Source organism: Geotrypetes seraphini, chromosome 6 (genome assembly GCF_902459505.1).
Source record: "Geotrypetes seraphini chromosome 6, aGeoSer1.1, whole genome shotgun sequence".
NCBI classification, from domain to species: Eukaryota; Metazoa; Chordata; class Amphibia; order Gymnophiona; family Dermophiidae; genus Geotrypetes; species Geotrypetes seraphini.
The window spans coordinates 227,219,255-227,246,807 of record NC_047089.1 but is presented as its reverse complement, the minus strand read 5'-3'; the positions used below and the strand labels follow the sequence as shown (position 1 = coordinate 227,246,807).

Below are 27,553 nucleotides of genomic sequence, written 5' to 3'. Positions count from 1 at the left end.
CTCCCAATCGAGGCCTACCCGCTCTTCAAATTTGGCTGCTTCATGTACAAGGCCCTCCACAGCCTCCTACCGAGCTACATAATGGAGGTGTTTTGAACTTGCCACCCCCACCCACAATTTGTGCAAAACGCCATCTTTTCTTTTCCCTACTTGCTTGGGAAATTGAGAACAACATGTTCAAAACTGTTATCCTTCCAGGCAGCCCATTTAAGCCGGGAGCTGCTTCCCAGCATATTGTCCTCCTCGTACATGCACTTCGGATTAACCATACAAACCCATTTGCACAATAAGTTTTGATAGAACATTGATCTCATATGTATCTGTATACTTCTCTGACTCTGCCCAGCCTTTAGATCACTGTTCTTGTACTATGTGCTGGCTTTGTTAACCCTTTAGAATAATTCTGTTAACCGCATCGAACTTCCAGGTGTATAGCAATATATAAATAAAATTGTATATGCTTATGTTTATTGAAAGTGATAAATGACTGGAATATATGGAAGTTGGTTGAGTTTCTGAAGGACAAATATATCAGTGGATAAGATGATTTGCTTAGACAGTAGATGTTTATCCTATGATCTGTTTGTACTTACCACACTTTTTGAGGCCATAACCCCATTATGACCCCAAGAGGTGCAGGCCAATAATGTTTTATGAATGGCCCACCCAGGTCACAACCCCAAACATGGGTTTTGTAACCCTATTTAGGGTCACGACATACATTTCATGAAGCCCAATCATAAATGAGGGCTTTCTAGGCCGACAGAAGTTTTTAAAATCAAATTGAGAAATCCAAGATGGCCACTGTGATAGCAATTTTAACACCTAAAATGGCCCATGAAAGTAAAATGAAACACCAAAAATTTAGGGAAGGGTTTTTTAAGGTCCCTAGCCTCAGAAACCTTTGAAATGAACTTTTAAGGACCTTCCCCCCCCCCCCCCAAGTTTCCCATAGGCTGTAACAGCCTTACTCACTGTACCATGCTAACAGAGAACCTCTAGTCAGTGATATAAGTTGATATCTGCCTCAGACAAGCCTGACAAAGAAAAACTGGCTTGTTTCTTCAGATTGCCATCCAGTCTTCCCGAGGGACCAGACCCTCAGACCCCCCACCGGAGTCCGCACAACGTTGTGGGGGAAGAAGTCAACCCCAATTCCTTGTACAAAATCACTACAGAAGCTGCAGAGCCTATGCTCAAACCCTATGCGGATGAAAACCGAGGTGAGCCTGCTCCTAAGGGAACGGTCCCTGAGCCTCTGGACTGTTAGTGCAGGCCAGTCACACAGGCATCATTCAAAGTATGTGCCTGCGAGCTATACACCTCTGCCCTGAGAATCTGTATCTTCTTGAAGCCAGAGATGTCTCAGGGGAACCGAGAGCCTCTACAACACCAAAAACCTCGTTTACAGGAGAAAAACCTGAAAAATAAAGAAAATAAACATGAGCAGAACAGATGAGCTCCTACAACTTTGCTGTAGAGAGTAAGACTGAGGAAATCTAGCACAGCCCAGAATGAGAGGAGGAGGAGCTGAAGAATATGTAAATTAGGCTCTACAGACTTCGCAGTAAAGGAGAGTAAATACCTATTGGTCAAGACAAATATTCATGTTGCACTATAATGAGCCATGGAAAAAAGTGACCAAAGGTTTGGAAAATAAGCCTCAATGTCACGAAGTGTAAAATAATTCAGCTAGGGCACAAAAATTGATTCTACATAAACTAATGGAGGAAAGAGATAATGGTTAATGCAGATGAGTAGACTAGATGGGCCATTTGGCCTTTATCCGCCGTCATGTTTCTATGAAACTGTTAAATGCAAAAAATCTAGGAGTAATCAGACACAATATAGTGCCAGGGAAAGCTAGCAGTACCTCTGGCTGCATAAACAGCACCATCAGCAAGAAAAAGGAGGACATATTGCCCCTGTAATCAGGAAAACTGTGGCACAGAAGTCTAAATAATTAAGAGCACTCTAGAGACCCACCTATATGGTTCCGAAGAACATACTTTTTTAAAAAAAAAAGAGGTAATAAATTGTAATAATGAGGAAAATATACTACATGAGGTCTTTGAGAAGATGGGAGCAGTTAAAAGAAAGACCGTTAAAATGGTATAAGTCCTGCTACAAATCCTCCTTGCTCCTCTTCAGAGAGAGTCTTCTTACAATAAGATTAAGAGAGAATTCAAGACCCACTTTTTAGAGTTAGCAACGTCAAGAGGGATATCTACCCATATATGCTATCAAAAGCTGATAGAGGTGATGATGTACTTGACTGCAGTCAGTACTGTTCCACACACTATTTTTTCATAAGAACATAAGAATTGCCATACTAAACAGACAGAATGGATAGAATGAAGGTTCATCAAGCCCAGCATCCTGTTCCCAACAGTGGCCAACCCAGGTCTTAAGTACCTAGTTATATCCCAAGTAGCAAAACAGATTTTATGCCACTTATCCTAGGAATAAGCAATGGATTTCCCCAAACCATCTCAATAATGGCCTATGGACTTCTTTTTTTATGAAATTAGCCAAACAGTTTTTAAACCCTGCTGAGCTAACTGATTTCATCACATTCTTCGGCAACGAATTCCAGAGTTTAAACTACATGTTGTGTGAAGAAATATGTTCTCTGGTTCGTTTACTTACTTACTGACTTCATTGCATGTCCCCTAGTCCTAATATTTTTGGAAAGAGTAAACAAGTGATTCACATCTACCCTTTCCACTCCACTCAGTATTTTATAGACCTCTATCATATCATCCCTGAACCATTCCTATGCTAGAGAGCATAGGGAGAGGTATAGCCAGTAGGAAAAAGGAGGTATTGATGCCCCTGTATAAGATTCTGGTGAGGCCTCATTTAGAATATTGTGTACAATTCTGGAGGCCTCACCTTCAAAAAGATATAAAAAAGGATGGAGTCGGTCCAGAGGAAGGCTACTAAAATGGTGCGTGGTCTTTGTCATAAAGCGTATGGAGACAGACTTCAAGATCTCAATCTGTATACTTTGGAGGAAAAGGCGAGAGAGGGGAGATATGTTAAGAGATGTTTAAAAACCTACATTGCATAAATGCACAGGATTAGTGTCTCTTTCATTTGAAAGGAAGTTCTGGAATGAGAAGGCATAGGATGAAGTTGAGAGGTGAAAGGCTCATGAGTAATCTAAGGAAATACTTTCATACAGAAAGCGTGATAGATGTGTGGAACAGTCTCCCAGAAGAGATGGTGGAGACAGAGACTGTGTGTGAATTTAAGAAAGCGTGGGATAGGCACGTGGGATCTCTTAGAGAGAAGAAGAGATAATGGTTACTGCGGATGGGCAGACTGGATGGGCCATTTGGCCTTTATCTGCCATCATATTTCTATGTTTCTTTCTCTCTCTTCTCCAAGCTGAAGAGCCCTAGCTGCTTTAGCCTTTCCTCATAGGGAAGTCATCCCTTTTATCGGTTCATAGACAAAAGCGCGCGCCGACAACCCAGCGCAGACAACTGAGCGCAAGGCGGAAGCGCGACGAAGAAAAACAGTATTTTAAGGGGCTCTGACGGGGGGTGTTGGTGGGGAACCCCCCCACTTTATTTAACAGAGATCGCGCCGGTGTTGTGGGGGGTTTGGGGGTTTGTAGCCCCCTTCATTTACTGGAAACTTAACTTTTTCCCTCTTTTTTAGGGAAAAAGTGAAGTTTTCAGTATAATATGGGTGGTTACAACCCCCCAAGCCCCCCACAATGCCGGCGCGATCTCTGTTAAGTAAAGTGGGGGGTTTCCCCCACACACCCCCATCGGAGCCCTTTAACATACTGTTTTTCTTTGGCGCGCTTCCGCCTTGCGCTCAGTTGTCGGCTCACCTTTGTCATCGAGCGCTTTTGACCCGTCACCCTTTTATCATTTTCATCGCCCTTCTCTGTACCTTTTTAATTCCACTTGTACATCTTTTTGAGATACGGCGACCAAAATTGCACACAGCATTTGAGGTACGACTGTACTATAGAGTGCTACAAGAGCATTATAATATCATGTCACATCCGCGCATGCTTGGAGGCCTACCAGACACGGCCCTGAGTTCAGGATACCCGGACAAACTTTTTGAAAATCCATCCAGGTATCTGAACAGTCCTCTAAAAAGAGGACATGTCCAGGTTTTCCTAGACATGTGGTAACACTACCCCTAGTCCTTATATTTATGGAAAGAGTAAACAAATGATTTAACATCTACCCATTCCACTTCACTCAGTATTTTTATACTAGTGGTTCTTGGAGACTTCAACCTCACTAGCAACACAGGCTCAAGCAATTCCAAAAACCTATTTCTTGTAACAATGCAAAATCTTGGTTTCAGACAACTTGTCTCAGTTCCAAAATACATATTGGGTAACACTATAGAAATGATATAAAATCTCTCTCTCAAACATGGAAGCTCAAGGAGATCACTCGTCAGTTGGTCTGATCACTTTTTCATTCACTGTGAATCAACTCAAGCCAAAAATACAAATGGCCCGCAGAATCATAGAGAATACGACTGACTCATTAATTACAAATATCATCCATGCTCTCACTTCCTCGTATATCTGTTTTGATCTTCCATCCAGCATCACCACCTGGCTAAATTTCCTCTCTGAGCTTGCAAACTTCATTCTTGAAACTAAATGGTTCACAATTAGTGACTAACCAAGAAACAGCTGGTTTCATCCAGGCTTCTCTACTAAAAAGACAACTGAAGCACCTGGAATGCAAGTGGAGGAAAACCCCAAAGGATAACTTATGTTGAAAATGCAGACTACTTAGCAAGTTATATTATGACGAAATCTTGAAGTGTAAAAGCAGATATATAAATACAAAACTTGAAGAAGTAGGTAACAATCTACAATGTCTACAATATGATCAACGTCCCAAGCCATAACTTATCTGATAAGTATAAATCATTGCCTTTGTTTAATTTCAGTTATACATTAGCTACGTCCCCAAGATTACACTTCCCCCTCCGTATTCGCGAATTCTGCATCTACGGATTCGCTTATTCACGGTTTTAAAACAAAAAAAAATTTTCATTTTTCAGGCTATTTTATGCCCTGTAAGCCTTACCTGGTGGTCTAGCAGATTTTCAGGGCAGGAGCGATCTTCCCACTCTCCTGCACCGTGCAGATCGCTCACAGAAAATGGCTCAAGAGACTACGGGAGCTCAAGGCAGCCATTTCTTGTGAGCGCAGGTTATTGAGCAAAATGAGTTTGCTGGGATTAGAAGACACATTAACTGCATGGGTTAAGGATTGGTTTAGTGGCAGACTTCAGAGGGTGGTGGTAAACGGCAACCCTACGAAACGACTGAGGTGATTCAGTGGTGTGCCGCAAGGCTCGGTCCTGGGCCCGATCCTATTCAACATCTTCGTAATGGACTTGGCCAAGGGACTTCGAGGTAAAATTACGTTATTTGCCGATGATGCCAAACTATGCAATATAGTAGAAAAGAGCACAAAAAACAAAAGCACAGTGCCTAACAAAAGCTCAATGCCCGACAATATGACACATGACCGACTCCTACTGGAGCATTGGTCCAGGACATGGCAACTAAGTTTCAATGCCAAAAAATGCAAGGTCATGCACCTTGGCAGCAGAAACCCATGCAGGACTTACACCCTTAATGGTGAGGCCCTAGCAAGGACTATAGCAGAACTTGACTTGGGGGTGGTCATTAGTGAAGACATGAAGACGGCCAACCAAGTGGAGAAAGCTTCATCCAAGGCTAGACAAATCATCGGTTGTATCCGAAGAAGTTTCGTCAGCCGTAAGCCCGAGGTCATAATGCTGTTGTACAGATCCATGGTGAGACCCCATCTGGAATACTGTGTACAATTCTGGAGGCCACATTACCACAAAGATGTGCTGAGAGTTGAGTCGGTTCAACGAATGGCCACTCGGATGGTCTCGGGTCTCAGGGATCTACCGTATGAGGGACGGCTGGATAAATTGCAGCTATGCTCACTCAAGGAACGCAGAGAGAGGGGAGACATGATCGAGACGTTCAAATATGTCACAGGCTATATCGAGGTGGAAGAAGATATCTTCTTTCTCAAAGGTCCCGCGGCAACGAGAGGGCATCCACTGAAACTCAGGGGTGGGAAATTTCATGGTGACACCAGAAAGTACTTTTTCACCGAAAGGGTGGTTGATCGCTGGAATAACCTTCCACTACAGGTAATTGGGACCAGCAGCGTGCCAGACTTTAAGACAAAATGGGATTGGCACGTGGGATCTCTTCATAGAGGAAGGTAGGGGGTGGGTCATTAGTGTGGGCAGACTGGATGGGCTGTGGCCCTTTTCTGCCGTCAGTTTCTAAGTTTGTATGATCTGCACGGGGCAGGAGCGTGGGAAGATCGCTCCTGCCTGAAAACCTACTAGACCACCAGGTAAGGCTTAAGGGGGGGCTTTCAGGGCTTAAAATAGCTGGGGGAAGGGGTTGAGGGCAGAACCGGCCCGAATATTATTCACGGAGGGGGAAGTGTATAGAGGATTAACTATGCTTTTTATTAAGGAGATACCTTTTGAATAATTTGGGCTTCTGTATTTCATTTACATGGTATTAAAAAAAAAGATAAGTATGAATCCTTGACTGCTACAGACTTCATTACTTACGTCAATAACAGGGTGATTAATCTTTCTGTGTACCCCCAAAACTGCATCAGACTTCAACCCAACGGAATTAAGACCCAACCTTGATCATAAACAGTCTAAAATGCAATAATAAATGGGACCACTTTCAATCTGTCACTACCACAATACTGGAGCAACTCACTAAACAACTCTTCAATCCATCTGGACAAAGTTCCATTTAAAATTCTTTACACCCATAGGAAAGATATTGCCCTCTCCCCCCCCCCCCCATTATTAGTCACATAATTAACCTAATTACAGGAATATCCCGAAATGCATTTAGGAAGCTTCTATTACTCCCATCATTAGAAATGGTAATTCCAGTAACGGGGGTTATGCCAATTTCTGACTAATCTCAAATCTACCTCTACTGGCTAAGAAATTCTAGAGAAAGTGGTCCTCGGGCAGCTTACAGAATATCTAGAAGATAACAATATACTCCTCCCCCGGCAATCCGGATTCAGATGTCATCATAGTACAGAATCACTGTTAGACCTCAAGGATGAAATCCTACGCAAAGCTGAATTGGATTTCAATACTTAATGGATCCAGTTTGATTTAACTGCAGCTTTTGATACAATCTCTCACCTGAAAATTCTCCAGAGAATTCAGTTTGAATTCCACGGTTCTGTAATGGTTCACTTCTTACTTTACTAATCGATCCTGCTTGGTTTATTGGAACAATGAATGGTCTGCCAGCAAATCTGTTATGTCAGGTGTTCTGCAAGGATATTTATTATCACCAACTCTCTTTAACTTGTATCTGGTTCCTTTAGCAAAATTACTAGAGTCATGGAACATCAAATTTCACATCTTTGTGGATGACATTCAACTACTTATATTTGTGGGTAACAACCAAAAAGTGCTCTCTCACCTTAATAGCAAACTGATTGAAATTGAGGAAACACAACCACATCACAGCGGCATACCTTGACTCACACTGGCTCCCAATACAAGCAAGAGTACAATTCAAATTCTACTGCCTACTATTTAAAACCATAAATGGAGATAGCCCAGCCTACCTAAACAACCGCCTAATCCAAACTACCTCAACCAGACATAGGAGAACCCACAAACTGTTCACGCATCTCCCAATCAGAGACGTCAAACGATAAAAACTGTACGATGGCCTTCTAGCCACACAAGCAGCAAAACTGGACTACCAACTCTCCAATTTACCGATAACGACCCCAGACTACAAATTGTTCAGAAAAGAAATCCTTGAAGACAAACTAACACCGCAAGACTCTTCCCAAGTCTCTGAAGCAACTCACTCTTCTCTTCAATTCCTCTGGAAATGGCCAGATAACTTCTTTTGTAATCTGCCTTGAACCGCAAGGTATTGGCGGAATAGAAATCACTAATGTAATGTAAAATAATTGATCTTAACATCTGGCTTATAGAAACCAGCCTAATTGTTAACGCAGAAAAATCATCCACCATATGGCTATCACGCAGCCATTCTGTATTACATAAACTTCCTGAAATAACCGGCAAACCCAACCAACTCAAACACGAATTCTTAACCCTAGGAATGTATTGAGGTTCAAGAAGGGATTAGATGATTTCCTGAAGAAAAAGGGGATAGAAGGGTATAGATAGAGGATTACTATACAGGTCCTGGACCTGATGGGCCGCCGCGTGAGCGGACTGCTGGGCATGATGGACCTCTGGTCTGACCCAGCAGAGGCACTGCTTATGTTCTTATTGCAACTCTGAATTAAGCTTCATTCCACAAATAAACCATATAGTAAAAATGTGCTTCTACCATCTAAGACTACTGCAGCAACTAAAACCTGTGCTCTCAGTAAATAATCTAACAAAACTAACTCATACTTTCATTACTAGTTGCTTAGATTAATTACTATGAAACACGTTATTTCTAAGGTCAAGCATAGCCAATCTATCACGCCTACAGCTAATTCAAAACACTGCAACTAGACTCCTAACAGGTGCACACATCTGTGACCATATTACTCCAATTCTGTTTGAGCTGCACTGGCTGCCTATAAGTAAGTGGACTGAATTCAAGCTACTTTGCCTAGTTTTCAAAGCCTGACATCTTCTACTTCCCGATTATTCACATAAAAAAAAGATTAAATATCAACCCAGTAGAACTCTACGATCATCATTCTCTGACCAATTTGAAATCCCAGGAAGAGAATGACATGATGACAAAATTCATCACTGTTCCCGTCCCCATGGACAACCGCGGGAAACAATCCCGTGTCATTCTTTAGTGTCTAGCTCAACCTCAGTCCTTCTACACCAGCATTCTTCAATGCAAGGCTTGAGGGTCAGTGGTTGTGCCCATTCATACTCTGATTCTTAATGCGAGCCAAGTATGAGGTTGAATGAGGCATTAAGACATCACAATATCTGCTCTGGATACCAGAGACTGTCATTCTTTAGTGTCTCTCTCAACCTCAGTCCTTCTACACCAGTATTCTTCAATACAAGGCTTGAGGGTCAGTGGTTGTGCCCATTCTTCACTCTCTCCTTAAAGAATGACATGGAGATGATTTCCCACCATTATCCATGGGGATGGGACGGTGATGAATTTTGTCACCATATCATTCTCTAATCCCAGGTCCTAAAGTAATAAAACTTTAAGCAACAAGGAAAAGAGCCTTCTCATATGTGGGTCCCTGCCTTTGGAATTCCATACTTCATGACTTCAAGGGAATATCTTACTTCTCCTTCCGGAAACTATTGAAACCTATTCTTTTTCATCTTCACTATGGATCCATCCAAAGTCCATTAACAAACATCTCTAGCTAAATATTGTATCTAGCGCTAGCCTTTCTTGGATGATAAACTTAGGCATTTGTTCTGTCTCTTGAGCCAGAATGAAACTCAGAACTATAAATTGTCTAGAGTTTACTTTAATTCAATTTTTAATCTCTCTCATTTCCTATTATCGATATTTATAAATTTATAATTTATTCTATTTTTCCTTATAATGTAACTATAATACTAATTTTCTTGGATCTTGAGAGGGTTTTTCTTGCCTTCAATGTTCTTTACTTTCCATTTGGTGCTTTCTTTTCCTCCCTCTTATTATATATCTCCGTAATATTAGTGATGTCTACACTTATTTGCTCAATTAGATTGTGAGCCCTGTTCAGGACAGAGAGAGTAATTGTAAACCGCTTAATACTTATGTTCAACCCAATCCAACCTGTATTGTATCTCTTCTCAGCTGTCTCATTTCAAATTAAAATATGATACAGTTCACATGTTGAATCCAAAATCAACAAAATAAAGCACTCAGAAAGACGAGCCTGTAGGTGGGACAGGCTCGTCTTTCCGAGTACTTCATTTTGTTGATTTTGGATTTGACCTGTGAACTGTATCATATTTGCACACCCCCTTCAGGCATTTAGAAAAGGGTAGTTGCCCAGATTACCCAGTGAAGTTCTCCTCACCATTTTAACTTTTCATTAAACGGTGCTTGGTTCAGCCAGAAACTAAAGTACCACTTTATCTAATTTTGTTTTTTCCCCTCATACACTAACAAGGAAGGGAGCAGTAGATTACTGGGATGATGTATGCCGTTTTCTGTTCTGATGGTGCATACATTTTAATGTGGTAGTAATTCACATGCTCATTATCTATTTATTTGATTGGGATTTATTAACTGTCTTTATGAAGAGATTTACCCAAGGCGGTGTACAACAGGTATAATTCAACATGAAGCTTACAATTTTGTTAACAAATAACAGTAGTAAAAAGACCAAATACTGTATAAACAAATACATTGAATGAGGTAAAGCTAAAACCAGTAAATTGACATTTAATAATAGGACTACCATGAAACGGTTTCTAAAGTATAACAATTTTGTTAAACAACAGTAGTAGAAAGACCAAATACTGTATAAACCAGGGCTGCCCAAGTCCGGTCCTCAAGATCTACTGGCAAGCCAGGTTTTCTGGATATCCAAAATGAACATGAATGAGAGAGATTTGCATACCAAGAAGGCAGTGCAAGCAAATCTCTCATATGCATATTCATTGTGGATATCATGAAAACCTGGCCTGCCAGTAGATCTCAAGGACTGGACTTGGGCAGCTCTGGACTATAAACAAATACATTGAATGAGGTAAAGCTAAAATCAGTAAATTGAAATTTAATAATAGGACTACCATGAAACAGTTTCTAAAGTATACTTATCAACAGCACAGAAATTCAAATGAAAGATATAATACATAATAAAAGAGAGACATAATACTTATGCAGCATCTAATAAGCACAAATCAGAACATTTAAACATCATAGATAATGACACTAATGCTTTCCTATAATACAGCTTATCCTATAGCCAAGGGGTTAAATGTAGATATTAGATGGAGGCAAGATAGGTGGCTCAGCGTGAATTGGGATAAACAGATCATATAACATAGAAACACAATGGCAGATAAAAGCCAAATGGCCCATCTAGTCTGCCCATCCGCAGTAACCATTATCTCCTCTCCCTATTGGCTAAGGATCTTAACATTTGCATCTCCTCTTCCTATAGGCTAAGGCTCTTTACACCTGCATTGTGATGTCATAGAACTTTATGGTTACAGAAACATTGTAACATGACGGCAGATAAATGGCCCATCTAGTCTGCCCATCCGCAGTAACCATTATCTCTCTCTGTCTCTCTGAGAGATCCCACGTGCCTATCCCAGGCCCTCTTGAATTCAGACAGAGTCTCTGTATCTCCACCACCTCTTCTGGGAGACTGCTCCATGGAATGCTAAACTCAAGGCAACTTGTTTATACAGTTAGTTAAACAAGGTTTAAGAAACCAATTTAGTTAGTGTGAGTGGCAAGTTAATCCCGATGCAGAATGAATGTCAATCAGCCTATGCATTTCTGCATCAAGGTGGTAAATTTTTGTAGAAAGCTTGTGTGAGAAGTTGTGCACTCAGCCATCTACACATTGCTGTCTAACATGGTTTTCTGTACTGTCCCCCCCCCTCCCCACCGCAACCCCGAGTCCTTCCAGCCTCTGTCTTATCCACAGGCTCAGTGAGACAGAATATACTCACCTCATCTAATTTTGTTACCTGGTCACATTGTGTACTGCTAATGCCTTGTGAATCCAATAAACACCCCAAATCATCAACAGTACAAAAGAGGTTTAAATTGCACTCAGGTTAAGTTTTGTCCTTAAAACAGTGGGAAAGAATACTGCCCCTTTCTTCAAAGAAAAAAACCCTCCCCAGCACCAGATTGCCTTAGCTTAATTTAATTACATCCATACACAAGCTCCTTTGACTAGCTGTTCAGATTTTTTACAAAGCTTGGTGATAAGACATGGGAAAGGGGAGGAGCCTGTTGAATATTTAAATATGGAAACCTGCAAGTTCATAAAATAATGGACAAGAGATGTCAGGCTTTTGAAGCTGGCAGCTGGGATATCTCCTTAACAGTGCAGACCAGAATTATTGGGGGAGGGGGGCGTACAGAAAAGCTTGCATTAGAGCAGTGCACCAATGCTTAACACACAATTTTTGCTTGCCAATGCAATAAACCAATTATATGTAAATAGAACTTGGATAAAACTTGTTTGGTACTTAGGGAGATGCATGTGCAAAAGATTCTGCACTAGAGGCAGGTAGTAATGTGCATATGTCTGAGCAGAAAAAAGTATTGTCATGTATCTGTGCAAGAGATTATTCTGTGCATAAAGTTTTTGCAATGCTGATATTTATGTGCACAATATCATAGTGATATTTTTTTTCTGCTCAGCCCTGTATGCAGCTGTAGCTGCGTTTAGAATAGAACTGCCACCTTCCTCTTTCTGCCATTTTTTTTTTTTTTAATCCATTCTGTTCATGGAGATCATGAAAAAGGTTTCAGGTACTGATATGCTTTCAGGAAAAACAGGCATTAAATCCTCACAGACGCCACTGCATAAGAATAATCCTTCTATGCCTCGTTAGATGTGGTGTTAAAAGCTCCTGCATTGTGTTCAGCCTTAAAACCTTCTGGGCACTTTTCTGAAAATGGGCAGAATAGCCGATAGCCGCATTACCATTCATTTTCATATGCTGTGTGATATAGCCTATACACTAAGTGAAGGCAAAAATTAATAATTTGGAACCATAGATCAAACACTCATCTATAAAACTCGTTCCAAGTGCCTATTGTTCTCTAATCTTCTTTCACCTATGAATCTTCTTCCTTCATCTTCCTACTATTTATGCCAAAGACCTCAGAAAACACCCTCCTCCGTCCCATACAGGCTGTCTCTTTAAACGGGAAGAATCATGTGTACCCTCCTCATCGGTCTAGGCTTTTTTTTTCAACCGCTTAAGCACTTTTTTTCCAACCACTTAAGCACGTATTAAGATAAGTATAGCACTATAGAATTTCAAAAAAAGGTGCTTTAAATATAAAAGTTTCTAAAATATAAAAGTTTCACAAATCAAATTGAAAAAAAAAAGAGCCTAGACCGATGAGGAGGGTACACGTGATTCTCCCCGTTTAAAGAGACAGCCTGTATGGGACAGAGGAGGGTGTTTTCTGAGGTCTTTGGCATAAACAGTAGGAAGATGAAGGAAGAAGATTCATAGGTGAAAGAAGATTAGAGAACAATAGGCACTTGGAACGAGTTTTATAGATGAGTGTGTGATATAGACTAGCACACAGCTTTGCACAGGGTCAGCTTCCAAGTTTCCAAGTTTATTATATAATTTGATTAATCGCCTATCACAATTTCTAAGCGATGTACAATTTCATAAATAATCAAATATGGGCAACAAATCAGACAAACAATAGTCATATTGAATTAAAAAAATAACAAATACAAACATTTCTATACATAGTTTAACTTATACATATAATATCAAGGCAGAGGGAAAATTATTAATGGGTTACAATCAATATTAATTTAATAACGTTTAAGGAAAAAACAATAGGAAGGGCAACAGATAAAATTTATAATAATATATAAAATAGAAAGTAAAAAGAGACCGAGTCTTTAAGATTTATTCACTAAAAGCATCTATAAAAAGGAAACTCTTAAGTTTGGACTTGAATTTATCTAAGTGCTTTTCCTCTCTAATAAATAGTGGGAGGTCATTCTGCACAAAATCCCTTTTCTGCATCATCGGTCCAGAAAATTGTACACAGACAAGCTTTTCCTGCACCAACATCTGCACACACGTGCTCTATCAGCCTCGGGATCTGTAAATTGCTCTTTATGGGAGATAGTTTTATAGTCTTATTCACGTATAAAAGGCCTCTTCTAAAAATTATCTCTTACCTAAACATATGCACAGTGCAAATAGGTTCATACCTGCATGCAACTTTAGCGTAAGCATGTTCAGGGAAGGAGTGTGGGTGGAGATACAGTGGCATCATGATTTGCACATGTATTTTATAAAATTTATTTATTTATTTATTTAGTTTTATATTCCATTCTCCCCAACAAGCTCAGAATGGGTTACGGGTTAACATACATAATATATAAAGTCAAAATGGTTTACAATTTAATATACTTATAATACAATGTGCAGGAAGCATTTCAATCCCCCAAAGTAACCACTCAACTCTAACTCTTCTGGAAATGTCCAGATAACCTCTTATGTAAGCCGCCTTGAACCGCAAGGTAATGGCGGAATGAAAGTCACTGTAATGTGAGCATCTTAACTCAACATATTTCTATACAAAGGGTCTAGTCCCAATATTCATTTCTTTATTTCACAAACTAGTTACAATTTGACATACCTAAAATATACAATGTGTGCATCCCAATTCAACATATATAGAGGAACTTGTTCCAATATACATTCCTTTAATTTTCTCATACAGTAACAGGCGAGAGTTTAGGGCGAAGAGAAGTTAGGTGGACGTGACTTAGACATTCTCATATAGGCAAACGGGGCTTCTATTTTTTGATGTTTAATAATGCATTACTTAAGCAAAGTACATGGAAAAAATGTATATATTACATACTAAAGCTTCTATTTTTTTTGGCCTAAAGATTCCAGGTTGATATAAAGGTCAAATATGTTTAATAATGCATTACTTAAGCAAAGCACATGAAAAATATATTTATTGGATTCTAAACCTCGTTTCCAAAAGGTTAAGAACATAAAAAGAAATACATTACTCACAAACAGTGGCTGCAGTAGTTCAGAGCCTGGTGCACAGTCAACATTATGCACCTAGCTGGCAGATTGTCACTAAAAAAATACAAATATGGTCTGGGGTATCTGACCATACTTGGGATTTGAACCCACGACATTTGTAAGATGGAAGCAGTGCCTTTACCCACTGAGCCATAGGTGCTTCCTTTCAGTTAGGGATTCCTGCCATGTGGGACGACAGCTTGCTCTCTGCTGTATATATAAACTGAAAATCTATGCTTCTAGCTCTCATACTGTGTGCCACAGCACAGTATTGTGCCCCGAAGAGATTCCAAGTATGCCACGAGAGATTCTAGAATTTTAAAATTACCTTCATAAAGTACACACTAGAATAGATAACATGTATATCACATACGCAAGAGTCTGTCAATGTTACGAGTGTCCATGTGTGCAAGGATACAACCGCCCAGACAAGCATCAATCTTTGACGTGATTAGTTCTTGAAAACTAACGGCAGGTAATCTTAGCTTTACTTTTTATGGAGTATCCTAACTTGAGCAACAAAGCAATCAAGGCTTTTTTTACCATTTGGATCTTCCTATCTTTGCGAACTTGGATTTTCAGCTCTGACAGAAATTAAATCTAAAAAAAAAAAAAAGAGAACGACTGCAAATGGTGGACGATGAAATACATGTTTTTCTGTGGACTATTGAGCCACGTTTTGAGTTAATTTGCACTCAAAAACAAGCACATCCATCACATTCATTAGCCATTCTATTCTATTTATTTTAGGGCTCCTTTTACTAAGCCGCGTTAGGGCTTTAACGCGCGGAATAACACGCAACATTGTCGTGCGCACTAGACCTTAACGCCAGCATTGAGCAGGTGTTAGTACTAGAAGCGAAGCGCGCGGTAATTTCCTGCTTGCGCTAAGAACGCTGGCGCACCTTAGTAAAAGGAGCCCTTAGTTTCACAATTGTTATAATTACCCATACATAGCTTAAAGAGCTTTAAATAAATAACTCTCAAATTTCATTTTTGGGTTGTTTTTGCAATTTTATAATTTCAGTTATGATGTGCCATGAAAAACATTTGCTCCGTTTAGTGTACCGGAACTAAAAAAGTTTGAGAGACACTGCTCTAGCCATTAACTTCTCCTACTTCTATGCATAGCTTACTTGCATGTAAACCACTGCTCATATGTATCTTGTGACCACCTTCCACAAACTCCAGAATTAGCCATAATCCAAAATGATGTGTTAAACGCAAATCGAAACTGTATACCTAGCGCTACACTTGCACCATACCCCAGTTTCTTCTCATATTCCTTACTCCTTGCATATTGACCTTTTTCTATCTTGCACCATCTTGCAACTGAAACCTCCCACTATTGAATGTATTAAGTATGTAATTCTTTAACCCATTCTAAGAGGACGGACTATAAAATTAACTAACTAACCCCCCACACACACTCGCACACACACACACTTTTACAAAACTGTAGCATGATTTTTAGCAGTAAACAGCTACAATGCTCATAGGAATTCTATGAGCATTGGAGCTGTTACCACTACGGTTTTGTAAAAAAAAAAAAGGGGAGGGGTAGTAAATAAATGCACCAAAGCCCATTCAATTCCTATGGGCTTCGGTGTATTTACCACAGCAGCATCACTACTGCGGCTTTGTAAAAAGGGTCCTTAGTAGATGGGCCCCAATGTTACTAATGAAGGAATGCAGAAGGTGAGAGCTAGAAAACAAGAAGAGTTTTGCAACTCTGGAATTTGTTGCTGGAAAATGTGGTGAAATCAGTTTGCTTAGCGGGGTTTAAAAAAAAAAAAAGGCTTGGATAATTTCCTAAAAGAGAAATACAAAGGCAATTGAGATGGCTTGGGGAAATCCACTATTTATTCCTAGGATAAGTAGCATAAAATCTGTTTTACTATATGGGATCTTGTTAGGTACTTGGGACCTGGGTTGGCCACTTTTGGAAACAGGATGCTGGGCTTAATGGATCTTCGGCCTATCCCAGTATGGCAATTCTTATATTCTTATGTAACAATTAAAGCGAATGGAGGACATCAGGGAATCTATGTTGGCATTATTAATGATACAAATTTTCAAGGTGACAGAAATTGATTTCAGCTTCAATATTTATGCTTGCTCATTTCACGACTGCTGTACACCACCTGGGGTGAACAGCTTCATTAAAATGGTTATTATATCCCAATAAATAATTATCAGTGCGTTAATACTTTTGATATCAATTTCCATGACAATTTGTTGGTTATGCCTGGGGGGGGAGGGAGAGGTACTGTAGAGAAACTGATTTCTACAGCAATTTTAATCTATAGCATGGAACTCCAGGCTGATCAGAAATCCCTGCTACTTGGTCTGTGGAAGGCAACAATCTCTCAACAAGGCTAAACTTACATCTTATTTTTGTGGCAATGGGAGTGGTCATGTATTAAATGGACTTTGTAAAATTAAAAATAAAAAAAATTGGAAATCCATTTACATAAGCAACATAATAATTTAAAATTCAGTAATCAGGATTACACATCTTTCTCCACTTAACATAAAATCTCTAGCATTTTCCTCAGAAATACACAGAATGTATACGCAGATTAGAAAGATTACAGGAAATTGTATGCAAGTGAAAAGAGCATGGCAGGGAGGGGCAGGGTTACCAGGAAGAGACCCACAGCAGGAGGAAGCACTAAGAAGATTCAAGCAGAAATATAAAGAGAAAAAAAAAAAGCCAAAGAAGGAAAGCTGATTAGGGAGGAGAGAAGGTAGTTAGTAAACAGCAGACAGAGAAATGATTCACTGAATAAGGTAATGCACATGGAAAAGGCATGATCAGTCCAGGGAGGGGAATCTAATGACAGGGCAGAAGCAGACAGAAGTGTCACAATGATTATTCAGAATCCTCAGGTCTGGTCAGGTATAAAGCATCAAACCTCTAAAGTTCCATACTTAAATCACTATCTTTTTGTGCACCCCCACCCATTTTTAATTTGAATAGGTTAAGGTTATTGGAATAGTCTACCTTTCAGTGTTTTATTGAATAATCATTGGGTGGGTGGGTAAGGTTGAAAATGGTTGGTTATGCATATTTGTAAGTTGAATGTGCTTTTATTAACTTATTATACGATATATATTTGTGTATTGCATTTTTGAAGTTTCAAAAACCAATAAAGAATTTAAAATGAAAACTATCTTTTTGTGCATTTAAATACCTTTCAAGTCCCTCAGTTTCTCAGTACATAAGAATGGATGATTAATTTATAACTTACAAAAGACCTCTCTAAAGAGCGCAGCACCTCAAAAACTCAGGTCAATCAATGCAGAGCTACAATGAACTGTTAACACAAGCCACACAGATAGATGCATTTGGTAAGAACACCCCTCCCTCCCCCCAAGCAGTCTCTAAAGCATAAGCTGGAAGAAAGGGAAACATACATGGGTTAAAAAGGAATAAGGGGAGGGGGACTGATGTATGAACGGTGTGGTGGCAAATTTCAGAGTCAAACGAGATAATAATAATAATTTTATTCTTATATACCGAAAAAGTTCTAGGCAGCTCACAACAGGGTGAGCTAATACATGGGATCCAGATAAAATACAAATTAGAATAATGGACTTAGAAACAGATCAAGACAGAAAGCATTTACAACAGTTGTCTTTAGGTAGGTTTTGAAGCAGGGGAACTAGCAGTGGGGGATACTATTTCAAAGGGGAGGAGGGGTAAGGGGCAGAAGCAAAAACCTTGCAGACAAGCCCGAACTATGGAGAGACAAAGGGGTCAGGCAAGTGCGCGCGCGAGAACTTTTTCCCCGAGAATTCGAAAACAAGGGCCACGGACGAGGCACAAGTCGCATTAACCCTGAACGTTCCGGCTCAAGAGAAGACGAGGACAGTTCGTTTCAAGATCACATAACTTGACTTTTTTTTTTTTTTTTTTGGTAGTAGACAACGATCATGCTCTTCCTCCTCATAAATAGCCATCGCTGCAGGGAGTTTTTCGCCCGGTCTTCACTGTTTTCATTTCACTTTTGTTGGGGGGGAGGGGGGGATTTTGCACTATTTTCAAGCACTAACCGGAGGCGGAATTTAAAAAAACTACAGTCTGCGTGCATGAGTCCCCCCCACGATATCAATGTGAAAAATCAAACCGGAACACACAACACACCACCTTCCTGATTTAATCCTCTAGGAGTCTATCGTGAATCCACCGCAAAAGATCAAAGGTGCTACAGGGCCATTGAAATGGAACACTTTCCCTTTAAACCACAGCCAGAAGTTTGCACACATGCGGTCTTAAAGGGAGACTAAACTTCTCACGCAGGTGAACCAGGCTCTAGCGTAACTTACCGGCCTGAGCCAAACCACTTTTTGCCCCACATGCTTTAAGATCCAGCGCCAGCTCCGAAGAGGTGCTCCAGTGCCACTGGGCTTCCGGCTGCCTGAGTGGGTGTAACTCTCGCTACATTTCATCACGGCAGCCACTTGGGTGTGTGGACGTTTGTTGGGTTTTGTTTCTTCTGTCCTTTTCCTCCTTTCATCATTCTAGTCGGAATTGTCCTTTTGGCATCCTCTGGCTGAGGTGAACCTCCTGCCCCTGTGTCTAATTGCTTCTGGAGACCGCAGGGGGGGGGGGGGGGGGGCTTCCCAAATTCACAACTCTGAAAGCATGTGGAGGTAGCCAATCGGTGGCTGCATGAGGAAGAGCAGCTGAAACAGACAATTTTACTTAAACTAAAGGATGCAGAGTTTATTGGGAAACAGAATACTCAAACTCCTTTGCAAAAGGATGCAGAGTTTATTCTTGGGAAATATAATATTCCCAGTTTGGGAATGCGTGTTAGCACATCTGGAATGATCACCTAAAACGCCCATTGGCTGATTTGTCGCCTTCCTTCTGCAAAAGAGGCCAAACCACTTCTCCCTTATCACCCAATTTTGGTGAAAAATGAATGAGATTAGGGCACAATTACAGCTTTGGCTGTTTAGTTCAAGATGTGATGTGGGACTAGAGCTTTTAGCAAGCAATTAGTGTGGCAAAATCCTGGCTTTAGGTTTTGTTTTGTTTTTAACAAGGTGTTGCCAGCTTTTTAGATTCTGGTTCAAGTCAGTTGAAATGTCAGGGAAAACCAGCCTATTTTAATTTCAAGTTTAAGTGGTTTGGTAGAGAGTTAGTGAACTTTTAAAGGTAATAAATAAAACGAAGATAAAATAATACTTTTTATTTGGTCTACATACATTTTTGATTAGTTTTCCAAAGGCAATACCACCTTCTTCAGATCAAAAATGAGCAAATGATGACAAGGATCAGAAGAGGGAGAATGTGGCCCACTGGTTAAAGCTACAGCCCCCTGAGGTTGTGGGTTCAAACCCATGCTGCTCCTTGTGACCCTAGACAATTCATTTAATCCCCCCCCCCCCCCATTGCCTCAGGTACATTAGATAGATTATGAGCCCACTGGGACAGGGAAAATGTTTGAGTACCATTGTGAGCTTCCCTGGAAGAACAATATAGAAAATTTAATTAATAAATAACAAATTGTAATCATTTCTGATCTGAAGAAGGTGGTATTGTCTTGGGGGGGGGGAGACCACAACCTCTCCAAAACACAGCAGCTATATTGATTTTCCAGAAGAGCAAATATGAAAGCATCTCTCCACTCCTGAAGGAGTTGCTGTCCTTTACCTATTTCTTATGTAACCTTTCACTTCTTGCACTCTGTAATTTGCTGATTGTCCAGCCTTCTTCAATGTAAACCGCCTAGAAGTCTTTCGACTATGGCGGTATAGAAAAATAAAGTTGTTATTATTATTATTATTACACTGGCTCCCTGTGAAGAGACAAATACAATACAAGATAACCTGTATGGGACACAAAGCCATCTATGGGGATAATTCTGCAAGACTTAGTGCAGGGGTGTCAAAGGTCCCTCCTTGAGGGCCACAATCCAGTCGGGTTTTCAGGATTTCCCCAATGTATATGCATGAGATCTATTAGCATACAATGAAAATAGTGCATTCAAATAGATCTCATGCATATTCATTGGGGAAATCCTGAAAACCCGACTGGATTGCGGCCCTCGAAGAGGGACTTTGACACCACTGACTTAGTGCAAAGATAATGGTTACGCCCTCCTTCCTCAATGCAAGCACACATCAGCGGTACAAACTAGCCTACCCTTCCTTCACACGTACTTAGGAAGAAGCTGCATGAATCAACGTTCACGTACCAGGGACCCAAGATATGGAACACTCTCTCTCTCTCCACCTGCGACAACCACGCCAGTATTACATCTTCAGGCAGAAGCTTAAGACCCACCTTTTTTTCCTTGGACCTATAACAAAATCTCAGGAGCCTACCTCAGTTCTTACTCTTATTGTAAACCGCATTGAATCCTAGCTGAAATTTGCACTATAGAAGAAAAATGTATGGTATGGTATTAAGTTAGTCCAATATAAAAAGGTAATTTTCTGTTTTGTTGCTATTTATTAAGTTGGGTTAAAATTTTCTTAGAAATATTGGCAGGGTTAAAGATCACCTCTGACTGTCTAAGGCACTTATGTCAAACACAAGGCCCACAGGCAGAATCTGGCCTGCTTGGCCATTTTATGTGGCACGCGGACCAGAGCCGGCATTACGAAGGAGTAAACAGGGCTTCAAGGTGTCCCCTTGCTTTCTGTTTTGGGCCCTCACCTGATGGCAGCAATAGCACCCATGGGCTGCGATGATCATCAGCTTGCACATGTCGGTAACACAACAGAAATTAATTTAACTGTGTCAGCCCCTGCAGTGCATCCCGGTGTGAATTCATTTCTGTTAAATTCATTTCTGGTGCGCTGCCAGCACGCGCAAGCCAACAACCACACTAGCGGTGTGAATTATTGGCTGACATAATTAAAATTACTGCTGAAGAGAGGAGGAAGCCATGCCACAAGAGAAGATTGAGGCAGCGAGTTGGGGGGAGGGGTGGGGCGCTGATTATGACTGTAGGCTTGCCCTCTTGATTTCCTCCTCCAGCTCCACCTCTCCTTTTGACTTCCTCCTCCAACTCCACCTCCCTACTTGTCTGGCCCAATGGTACGCAGTGGTGGGAGAGATTAGGCGGGCATGAGGCAAAACAGAGGTCGGGCATTGGGCTGGGCTGGAGCTGGAGCCTTAATTTCTCCCTTGTTTGTGACAGCACAGTTTAGCTGCAGCAGAAGTCTGCCCTTATCACGTTCCTCCAGGGTGGGCCACAGGCCATATCAGGTAAGAAAATGTAATGCAGATGGGCTCCGAGTCTGACTGAAAATAATCTAAAATAAAGTTTTATATTTAATGTTGGTGGGTTGCTAGGTTGGGGTGGGCTAGAGCCCACTGCCACCCTGCAACCCATCAACATTAAATATAAAACAGGTTTGTTTTTTTTTGGGGGGGAGGGTTTGGGGGGGTTATTATTAAAACCATCCTGGTCAGTCCAGGATGGTAAAAAAAAAAAAGAGAAGATGTTTTACATTTAATGGTGGTGGGTTTCAGGGATAGTTTATGTAGGAAGGTACTGATACCATGGGGAGGGAGATGCTACAGGGAGGGGGTAAACAAAGGTAGGGCTAAGTTGATGCTCTGCTAGAGGGAGGGTTGGGGGAGTAGGGAAGGGTAAGGGGGTAGCAAGGGAAGGGTAGCTGGAATAATCACTTTGGAGGAGGAATATTAGAGGTGCACGGACAGGCTGTTCTATTAGCTCCGTTTGCTGCATAACGTCGGGGATAGCTGCCATATTTCATCCTTTCCCCTTCCCAGTCCCGGCTCTGCGGGTTCAGATTTTCAGCCTGAGGAGGGAAGAGAGTGTCAGCCCCTAAGAGCAAAATAGTTGATGCATGAGGATGGCACGTGGTATGGTGTCTCAGGGTGAGGATGGATCTATACTACTAAGACTTACCCCCGCTTCTATTAAACTGTGCTAGCAGTTTAGCAGTTTGGCTCTCGCTGCTCTCGCCGCTCATAGGAACTGAGAGGGATGAGCTGGATATACTAAGATTGAGTCTACAGCAAACTGAAGAATGCTCGATAACCAATACAAAAAAAATTTGAGAACCAGTATAACTTGCAAGGCACACAGCTGGATTTTGAACACTAAGAGGTCCTTTTACAAAGCTGCAGTAGACAGTGGCCTTGGCATGCTCTTATGCAGGTCCTCCCCGCATGCTAAGATCATTCTACTGCAGACAGAAAATGGCCATGCACTAATGTTTTGGGCAGTATGGGACTTTTTGAAGTGCTGTGATGGTCCCATGTGCCACTGTTGCTTGAACCCATTGAGCACATAGGTGGTTGGTCTGAGCACTTCATAAAAAATTTTTAAAATGTTTTTTGTATATTTGATGATTTTGTTTGTAATGCACTAATGTTGCCATTAGCAAGCAGTAATTAAGAAAAATTAGCGCAGGAGCCCTCACTGACACCAATTTTGTCGGCAGTGAAGGCCTGATTCTATAAACGATGCCTAGTGGTGCCTAACTTGTAAGCACCGCTCCACACGATTGTCAATCAACTGCTAGGTGTCCTTTATAGAATCACGCCTAGGTGTTGATAGGCATCCTTGTGGTAGGTGCTGGTATATTAGGCCAGGGTTTTCCTGGCCTAATTTATCGGTGCCTTACTATGCCTAGTGACTCTTAAGACGGCCATGCTTATGTGGAACTGGAAAAATTCCACCTTACATTAATAAGTATATTTCTATCTCTAATATTAAGCTAGGATTCTTCTGGAAGTAGTAGGAGCATTAACTACATGCATTATGTATGACCTCTTTGTTGAATCTGCATTTCACTGCCCTTCTGGAGAGGAAAAACATAATAAGTTACTTGTATCTTGGGTACTGACCAGTTTATAGCCCTAATAAATACTTGGAGATTGAGAGGGGACATGATCGAAACATTCAAGGTACTGAAGGTGATAGACTTAGTAGAGTAGAGAAAGACAGACTATTCACCCTCTCCACGGTAGAAAGAACGAGGGCACTCTCTAAAGTTGAAGGGGGATAGATTCAGTACAAACATAAGGAAGTTCTTCTTCACCCAGAGAGTGGTAGAAAACTGGAACTCTCTTCAGGAGTCTGTCATAGGGGAAAACACCCTCCAGGGGTTCAAGACAAAGTTAGACAAGTTCATAATGAACAAGGACGAACGCTGGTAGGACTAGTCTCAGTTAGGGCGCTGGTCTTTGACCTAAGGGCCGCCATGTGAGCAGACTGCTGGGCACGATGGACCACTGGTATGACCCAGCAGCGGCAATTCTTATGTTCTTAGGCCTCCAGATGGTCAAAGGGGTAAAGGAGAGTATCATGGAAGAGTAAAATAACCTATGTACCTTGTCACCAGCCGTCTCAGGACAATGGGCCCTGAGCCACTGGTTCAAGAAATACTCTTGTGCGCCGCTGCGGGCAGCACAAGGAAAAGAAAAGAAGAGAAACACCGCAAAACCGGGTAAGTAAGGTTTCTTGTCAAAAACTTGGGTTTTATTCTTTCACTCAAAATAAACATAAAATTTGTCAGGATGTTTTCTGCGTATAGAAATAGTCCCAAGCAAACAATAATCAAAAATATATGAGCAAACAGTCTCTCAGCGGATTCTGTCCAAAATTATAGTTCCCAACTTCATAAAGCACAAGTCTTTCTTCAAAACTGGGCTGATCCCACAGCCAATACTCAGTTCATACATTTAAAGAAAAAAACACACAACTCCAAAACCAAAAACAGTCTTTAGAGCTGACTACTTCAGCCTTAATCAGAGCTATGATTTTAACTCCTCCAGCAGCGGACGTGCTGGCCAGGCAGTGTGCTCCACATGATGACAAACTGCCAAAATAGGCCCACTATCCCACCACTTAATACGCGGGGCAAACCCCACTGCCTGGGACAGCCACAGTCCTTTTCTCTCACAAAGAGAAACAAAAGGTTGCAAAAACAAATCAGTCTTTTTAAGTTCACTTAGGAGCTTCACTGCTCTTCAGCTCCCCAGGTTAACACAAAACTTGGAAGTCACTTAAATAGCAAGGCATTAGCTACTCACTCATGCAATAACAGCTGCTTGCTTTTCATGCAACAAACTTCATGCAAAGGCTCAGCAATTGGCTCTGGGTCCAGCTCCATATCATGAGGCTCTTCAATCATACAGGAAAGTGCCTCCTCTCCAGCCTCTGTCAGCTCCATGCATTCTGGCAGTTGACCGTTACCAGAGCTCTCAGCCCTGAGCGCTGCTGCCTGTCCTCCTTCTCCCCCTCCCCCCTCTGATGCTCTAGAAGCTTAGTTCTGTGAGCAAGCAGTCTGCAGCCCCGCCCCCGACCCTCAGGTGAAAAGGATTTCCTATGAGTAACCTTAGGATTGAGTGGGGGATGGGCCATCTGCACTTCTGTTCTCTGGCTCCCTCTATGGGTCAAGGAGGAAAAGTCACCTAATGAATCAGATGGAGGTTTAAATGGGTCAGTAAGAGAAGGGTTTGCCTTTAAACTATGCACTGCTCTAGGGCCACTCCTAGCAGGCATAGGCTGTATACCACAATCTATAATAATGAATCTACTTTTATGCATTCATGTGGTACCTTTGTGTTGACGATGCCAAATTCCCTATATAAGGGGCTGGCTTTTGTCCAGAATTTAGAACGTACTATGTCTGTCTTTAAGACTTGTGTGTCCTCATATATGGATATACAGTATTAATAAACAATTGTTAAACTGAGTACAGGCTAGTATTTATTTCCATACTTATTCTCTGCCCCTAACTATGCCTTCTTTTCAGATAGGCATAGGCATTGGAGGATGCCTCAACTTAGGTATCGCTATATGCCATATGGATATCCACACCCAACCTAAATTGACAATTAAAACAATGTTTTTTTAAAAATTGGTTTTTAATGGTGTGGTCAATTACCCCCAAAATCAAATGCAACAGTCCAATAGGAAGAAAACTCACGATCAAACAATCCAAAGGAAAAAAAAAAAATGGAGTTAATCAATTGGCTTCCAATGAGAGCCAGGAGAATAGTCAGTTTCTTGTACAAATCCACAGAAATAAAATGCATCCATGCACAAGATCAGACACAGCACCTTGTTCGGCCTAGAGATACACCTGTCTCAGGGGGTCAAAACACTGGGTCGAGCTTCACAAAAAAAATCAGCACAAATGAAGCACTAAAAAACTGCATCAGTCTGGCTACTTTAGGTAAGAGTCCTTACTTAGCACTGTGCCGTTTTCCCAGGTCCTTCCCTTTGCTCCTTTTCTCGAGCTGTGTAAAAGCCATGAGGCTGATTCATTGACTATTTCTCCAGGCTCTCACTGGAAGTCCATTTGCTCAAACCCACTTTTTTCTTTGGTGGTCAATTACCATGCCATTTAAACCAATTAAAAACAATTAAGTTGCAGGTGGAACCAAATTAGGCGTCGCTAGGCATCCGTGAATGGGGCACCATTTATAAAATCAGGCCCTACTGCACGAAATTATGGACATGTTTGATGTTTACTCAGGTCATTGTTCCTTGGTGTCAGTTCGGCTGACGAGCTTGTAAGGGGAGGGGGAGGTGCGGAGGGGAACTCGGGAGGTTTTCTAAGTAGATATATCAGAAAAATACCATTGACTCTTTGACAGATCTCTGTCATTTATTGTAGTCCTGAAAACACATAGGGCTCCTTTTACTAAGCTGCGTTAGGGCATTAACGCGAGGAACAGCGCGTGCTAGACCTTAATGCCAGCATTGAGCTGGCGTTAGTTCTAGCCACGTAGGGCACGGTAATATCCTGCGTGCGCTAAAAACGCCAGCGCACCTTAGTAAAAAGGAGCCCTTAGTATTTTATATAATTTATGGCACAGTAAGGATGCCTGTTCTCACCTAATGTTTTCTGCTTCTGTTTCCTGTGAATTAAGGTGCAGTTCTCAATAAAATTGTTGGAACATAAAATCAGGCCCTAAGGGCTCTTTTTTTTTATTTTTATTTTTTTAATTCTTTATTAATTTTTCAAACTACAAATACGCAATAAATGATTCACATATTTTCACCTTACATAATAAGCGCAACAAAACTTACAATTACTACTGCATAATGAAATTTCCCCCACCCTCCCAGCTAATAAACAAATATAATAAAACCTTCATGAAATTATTCATAAAATCCTTGAATCAATTCCAATTCTATTCCCTTCCCTTACCCCCCACCCCCCCAGGATGTGTATGTTTACTTGACTATAGAATTAAATTAATTATTCCTCTTTACAGTATTTAGCCAATGGTTCCCAAATATCCATAAAATTCTTAAAACAACCCTGTATTAGTGTGCGGCAATGCCAAAAAATAAAAGATGTTTTAGCATGTGGGTAGCATGCACACATTTGAAGCTTACCACAGGTCACCTCAGTATACCACATGGTAAGCACGCATTAGTAAAAGGTTGCCTTAATATAACCAAGGTTTGGGTAGACTCAATAGAACATGCTTTAAATTTGGTCCCATTGTAAGGAATATTGTAAGGTTCAAGGGCCTGTTCACGTTTTAGGGTGGAAAGGATAAAAGGAAAATTATGAAAAAATTACATCATTAGAGTTTTTTTTAAAGTCAATCAGTGAACTGAGCGCTTATTTAATTTTCTGAAATACCAAATTGTCCATCATTTAGAAGTAATGTAATTGACATTTCTAAATATCTTGTAGCTATAAAGAAAAATTACAAAAAAAATTAGGCCAGCCTGACTCGAACATGATAGAAATGTTGTGACAGGACCTTAAACAAGCAGTTCATACACAAAAACCTACAAATGTCTGAAATA

General features: G+C 40.9%; 1 protein-coding gene across 9 annotated transcripts in view; it reads right to left on the bottom strand.

Moving 5' to 3' along the window:
* TIAM1 (TIAM Rac1 associated GEF 1) overlaps window positions 1-27,553 on the bottom strand; it is a 460,276-nt gene that overhangs the window by 363,218 nt on the left and 69,505 nt on the right. Inside the window, exon 1 of one of the 9 annotated variants that reach the window (XM_033949527.1) lies at window positions 19,110-19,407. The exons of 6 other annotated variants lie outside the window; for them this stretch is intronic. The gene's annotated coding sequence lies outside the window, so the exon portion shown is untranslated. Of the gene's footprint in view, window positions 1-18,927; window positions 18,947-19,109; window positions 19,408-27,553 lie in introns of those variants that run through there. 2 more of the 9 variants (XM_033949520.1, XM_033949523.1) reach the window with 2 other exon arrangements.